This window comes from Elephantulus edwardii, unplaced genomic scaffold (genome assembly GCF_000299155.1).
Source record: "Elephantulus edwardii isolate Elephantulus edwardi_28Jun2011 unplaced genomic scaffold, EleEdw1.0 scaffold00032, whole genome shotgun sequence".
Taxonomy (NCBI): domain Eukaryota; kingdom Metazoa; phylum Chordata; class Mammalia; order Macroscelidea; family Macroscelididae; genus Elephantulus; species Elephantulus edwardii.
Genome location: NW_006399782.1, coordinates 12387059 through 12393349, shown reverse-complemented (window position 1 = coordinate 12393349; position 6291 = coordinate 12387059). Strand labels below are relative to the sequence as shown.

Genomic DNA, 6291 nt, shown 5'->3' with positions numbered 1-6291 from the left:
TTTTTTTAAAAGATAACAAAGATTCTCACCACTGCCAATTAACAGAATCATGATAGATTTTGAAGAGATTGAGATTGTTAACAGCTTCAATTTGCTTCACACACTCAACACTCTTGGTACCAGCAGTCAGGAAATGAAAAGATGAATTGCATTGGAAAAGTCTGCTGTCAGAGACCTCTCACAAAGTAATGAAGAGCAGCAATGTCAATCTGGAGACTAAGGTGTGCCTGATTTAGGCCATGGTCTATGCAATTGCTTGGTATGCATCTGAAAGCTAGACAATGAGTAGGGATGATTGAGAATTGATGCCTTTGAGCTGTGCTGTTGAAGAAGAGTATTGACTTTTATATTATGTGTATAAAATTTCTTTTTTTAATTATTGTTGAGAATGTACACAGCAGAACATGCACCAACTTAACAATTTCTATGTATATAATTATTCAGTTACATTGATTATATTCTTCAGGTTGTTCAAGTTATTCATCCTCCTCATCTAAATTGTTTTTCTACTACCAACATAAACCCACCGCCCATCAGTTTTGTTGGGGGTCCCCCCCATCAGTTTTATACCTGATCCTCAAGTTGTTGTCAGTTTATAAATAAAAACAAAACTGCATTTGCTGCAGCTCATAGCGATCCTCTGCTGGGGTGTGTTGTTGTTGTTGTTGTTGTTGTTAAGTGCTGTCGAGTTGTAGACGACTCATAGTGACCCTATGAAGGAAAGACCTGAACACTTGGATCACTATCATTGTTTCTCCAAGTTCATAGAGTTTCCAGAGGCAGGCTATTTCGGATGTGGAGGCCACTCCTGCGTCTGGGGTTTAGAGGTTGTAGATCCTTATGGGAAGAGACTGTCCATCTTTCTTCCTTGGAGCAGTTGGTAGATTTTAATTACTGGCTTTTTCATTAGCTGCCTGAAGTGTTATACACTCGGACGCCATCAGGGCACCTAGTAGTAAGGAATTGCAACACAAAAGGTACACAGTTTGAATCCACCAGCTGCTCACTGGGAGAAAGATGGGCAATCACCTTCGATATGATTTACTGACTCTGAAAACTCGCTGGAGAGTCAGTTATGGGTGGGTTCTGGCTCAATGATACACAGCAACTGCAACAGATAGATTCCCCACCCCCCCATATTGTGAGGGATTTTTCTTAAATTTTCTACTTGTTTATTTACATTGTTTTTAAGAACAAATTATCTCAATTTCCCTCACCCTGCCCCCATCAGGTTGTACACCCCCATGATTAATTCCCTCCTCCCCCTGCACATCCTCATCCCTCTGCTTCCAGCCTATCTCATCCCTCCTGGATCCTTATACTCTTTCTAAAAATGACAGTCTTATACAATATTTATCCCTGTGGGACTGAGTTAGTTCACTCAGCATAGTGCTCTCCAGTCCCTCCCACTTTAGGTAATAATTTACAAAGTTATTGCTCCTGAATGCTGCATAATATTCCATTGTGTGAATGTACTATAATTCCTTAATCCATTCATTTGTGGTAGAAGATTTTGGCTGTTCCCATGTTCTTGTGATGGTGAATAATGCTGCTATGAACATTGGTTTACAAATCTCTGTTTGTGCCTCAGTTCTCGTTTTCTCAGGGTTTATTCCAAGTAGTGGAATGGCTGGGTCATATGGAATTTCTATGTTCAGCAGATAGATTTTAAAAGAGTACAGTGCTCAAGGTCAAAGTTCTTTACTAGTTAAGTCAGTATGTTATTTTATTTTGTTATTTGATTTTAAGAAGATGTCAAAGAATATTTTTGGTTTATGTTTTAAAGATTAGCTCATGGAAATAGTTTTAAGGGTATATCTAGTCTGAAGAATCTATTAAATCTGGATTCCATGGAAGTATGAAATTCTCGATTTTCTCCATTTCAAACAGCATACTTCTATAGAATCTTTGATCAAAATGCCCAGTAATGGTAGCTGGACATCCTCCAGTTCTTCTGGTCACATAGTAAAAGAGGCGGTTGTTCATAGAACCAACTAGTCACACATTCCACTCCTTGTTCCTTGTCCTGACTCTACTTCTAAGGAACAGCTTTGGTATCTTAGATGACTGCTTGCATGCTTCTAAGACATTGGTCACTAAGAAAGAGAACAGAAGCACTAAAGATGACATTTGGCCCAAGTCACTGAACAACCTCCCCCTGAGTCCTCTTGCTTCTGGACACTCCATCCATCTGTTCCCCACCCCTTCTCCTGCTACTGCCTTCTGCAGGACATTTCTACCTAGGAAAAGAATTCGTATCCTATATCTGCTTTACTCTTTCCACCCCTTCGCTGATACAAGTAAGGGTGATGACCTGCTTCTTGCAGGGACTGAGAAGTATATCCATAGAAGAATTCAAGAGAGAAAGAGCAGGAAGACCCTTACGACTGTCCAAGGGATTGCCGATAATGATGATAAAAAGAAACTAGTGAAGGCATTTAAGATATTTGCCTGCAATGGTACTGTAATTGAGCATCCAGAATATGGGAAAGGAATTCAGCTACAGGGTGACCAGCTCAAGAACAGTCTCCTTGTCGAGACTGCACTGGCTGAGAACGACCAGACTCATGGGCTTTAAGTGCTGCGACTCACTGAAGCTTGAGAGAGGATTTCTTTGCAACGAGTAGAAAATTTCCCTTCTGTCCCTTGTTATAACCTCAGAGCTTGTATAATGAAAGCATTTGGCGTCCGCTTTTAACTTGGACTAGTGTAACTCCTTGATGCAATAAACTGAAGAGAGAGGTGGGGAAAAAGATGACTTTTGGACCAATTAAGTGGGATGACCCATGAAACCATAATCCTAAACTTCCAAACAAAAGAATAAAAAAATTTGAGGAGTTATTGGTTACATATGTAAGCAACCCTAGGAGCAGCTCTTTCCCCCGTCACTGTTGCAAATATATCCATCACACAACCTCTGCCAATGCAACTTCCCACAGACGTGCAACTCACTGACAACTATCCCAACTGGATTGTAACCTTACCTTTAACCAGCACAACTTTTTAACCACCATAAAGTGGTACTAAGCGCTTCTTACATCATTCCCTCCCCACCTCCTGCCCCTGGTAGCTTGTATTCTTTGGCTTCTAGAAATTTTTCTGTTCTTATCTTTTCAAATATGTGAGGTCATACAGTAGTTATTCTTTTATATTTTATTTACTTCATTCAGCAATATGTCTTCAAGCCTTAGGCCTGATTTAGCACATTTCAAGAGTTCTCTCATTAGCTAAGTAAATCATTGTATGATTACACCATGATTTGTTTACCTATTCTTCCATTGATGAACATTTTAGTCGTTTCCACCTTGTAGCTATTGAGGGTAATCCTGCAGTGGATATTATCCAGCATATGTCTGTTTGAGTTTCTGCTTTCAGATTTCTTGGTATATTCCTAGCAGTGAAATTGCTAAGTCACATGGTAGTTCTGTATTTAATTTTTTGAGGAACTCTCACACTGTTTTCCACAATAACTATATTATTTTTTCCCCCTTCCCATCAGCAATTTAAAAATAGCTCCAACTTTCCCATATCCTCACCAGTGTTTGTTGGTTTTTGGTTTTTTAAAATCTTATCTATCCTGTGATTATATGCTGTCAAGTTGGCTCCAACTCATAGGAACACTGTGTGCAGCAGACTGAAGCCCTGTCTGATCTTGTGTTGTCCTCGTAATTTCTGCTGTGCCGATCAATACAGTTCCTGTGTCAGTCCACCTTGTTGAGGATTTTTCTCTTTTTTCACTGATTCTCTAGTCTCCAAGCGTGATGTTTTGCCAAAGTATATGATACGAAGTTCCACCGTCCTTGTTTCTAAGGAGCCATCCTAGTAGACATGAATTGATATGAATTGACATCTCATTGTGGGTTAGAGTATAAATTTCTCTGACGGCTAACGATGTTGAACATCATGGAATGTTTTTGGTGGACATTTGAATACCTTCTTCGGTGAAATGTCTAATGATGTCCTTTTCTCATTTTATGATTGGTTTTATGTCTTTTTTTTCAAGTTGTAGAAGTTTTATATGCATTTTTATTATTAGAATCTTAATGGGAATTGGTTTCTCCAGTGGGTAGCTTGTCTTTTCATTAATTTGATAAAGCCTTTAATAAACAAAAGTTGTTGTTTATAAAGATCTCATTTATTTGTCTTTTTAGTCACTTGCATTTTTGGTGTTTTACTAGACAATCTATTGTGTTAAAGCTAGTCCAGACAGCCTTGCCTGAGCTTCTCCTTCTTCTTTTTTTTCCTTCCTAAGAATTTAATGACTTTAGATTTCACTTTTTGGACATGAATGTATTTTTAAAAATTTTATTGTATTAATTTTTGTGTATGTACCATCAAATTGGATCTGACTGGTACGTGAGGAGATTGTCTCTCCTTCTCCATCAGATCATCTGGTGGATTTGAAGAGCGTACCTCTGGGATTGCAGTGCAGCTTCTTGCCATGAGGCCACCAGAGTTTCCTATGAATGTGTTTTTAATTTGCTTTTGTATAATGGTGTAAAGCATGAATCCAGTTTCATTATTTTACATGTGGAAATCTAATTTGCCCAAGATCATTTATTAGAGTCTCTTCTTTCACAGGAAAATAGCTTCACAACCTTATCAAGAAGTTGACCATAGATGTGTGGATTTCTTGAAAAAATCTTGATTCCATTCCATTTGTCCATGCATCTATTTATACCTGTGCCAGACTATTTTGATGACAGTAACTACATAACAAAACCCCCAAACCTGCTACTGTCAAGTCAATCTTAACTCATCAGATTCCTTGAGGACAGAGGAAATAAATCACTTTATCTTGGGAAAAATACATCCAGTATTCTTCTTAGAAACATTAAGCTCTGATTCTTTGGGCATATACTCAGGAGAATCCACTCTCTTCGTGTTTCCCAGGCTATAGATCATTATAAAAGCAAGCTCCCCGAACTTTCTCCTGAAAAATACCTAGTGGGTTCAAACTTCCAACCTTTATGCTAGTGGTCCAAGATTGGTCCCTTGTTGGGCCAATTCTACTTTTTATAAGTAGGCTTATTTGAGTTTTAAATTTCACTTTGAGTCAGTTTTAGTAAATTATACTTTTCTAGAAAGTGGTGCCTGACCTTTAAGCGTTTCCAATATATTTGAATGGAAGTTTTTCTGAATATCTTTATGTTTTTTAGTTACACTAGACCTAGTTAGGTATGTATGTATGCATGTATGTATGTATGTATGTATGTACGTATGTATTTCTTTTTATCTTGTGGCAGAGAACAAATGATTGAATTTTGTACAACTGATGATTTGTACATTGCAAATACATTTTAAAAAATCCCAAAACAAACCTGGTCAACTAACAAGAAGAGATCTTTATTTGTTCCCATTCACAAAAAATGTGATCCAATAGAATGTGGAAGTTATTGAGCCATATAATTAATATCATGTGCAAGTAATCTTGCTGAGTATTATTAAAAGTGGCTATAACAGTATATCAGCAGAGAACTACCAAAATTTTAAGTTTGATTCAATAAATGTTTTTGCATGAGGGACATCATTATTAATATCAGATTAATCTTGGCTAAAATAAAAGAATATCAGAAAAATGTTCATTTGTGTTTTATTAAGTAAGCAAAGGCATTTTACTGTATGGATCATAATAAATTAAGGCAATAATCTGAGAAGAATGGAAATCCTACAACACTTATTTGTGCTTATACAAAATCTATACTTAGTCCAAGAAGTGGTTGTCCAAACAGAGCAAGGGAACACTGCATGGTTTAAAATCAAGAAAGGTGTGCATCAGGGCTGTATCCTTTCTTCATACCTATTTCATCTGTATGCAGAGTAAATCATTGGAAAAGCTGGACTTTATGAAGAAGGTTGTGGCATCAGGATCAGAGGAAAACTCATCAACATCCTGTGTTATGCAGATGACCTAACCTTGCTTGTTGAAAGTGAAGAAGACTCAGGACATTTGCTGCAAAAGATCGAGGACTACAGTCTTCAATGTAGACTGCATAGCAACATAAAAAAAACTCAAAAATTCTCACCACTGGACCAGTAGACAACACAGACAGAGAGATTAAAATTTTAATGATTTTATTTTACCTGAATCCACAATAATAAAAAAAAAAATCTATGTACCAACAGTCAAGAAACTCAAAATATGCGTTGCATGAGAGAAAGGACCCCTTTCTGGTGATAGAGACCTCTTCAAGATGCTAAGGAGCAGTGATATTAGTTTAGCGACTAAGGTGTGCCTGATCCACGTCTTTGTCTTTCCAATTACTTCCTATACATTTGAATGGGGGGGCA

General features: G+C 37.5%; 1 protein-coding gene across 1 annotated transcript in view; it reads left to right on the top strand.

Annotated features, from left to right (window-relative positions):
* The window catches only part of PLA1A (phospholipase A1 member A), a 118356-nt gene that overhangs the window by 56165 nt on the left and 55900 nt on the right, over window positions 1–6291 (top strand). The gene's annotated exons all lie outside the window — the stretch shown is intronic.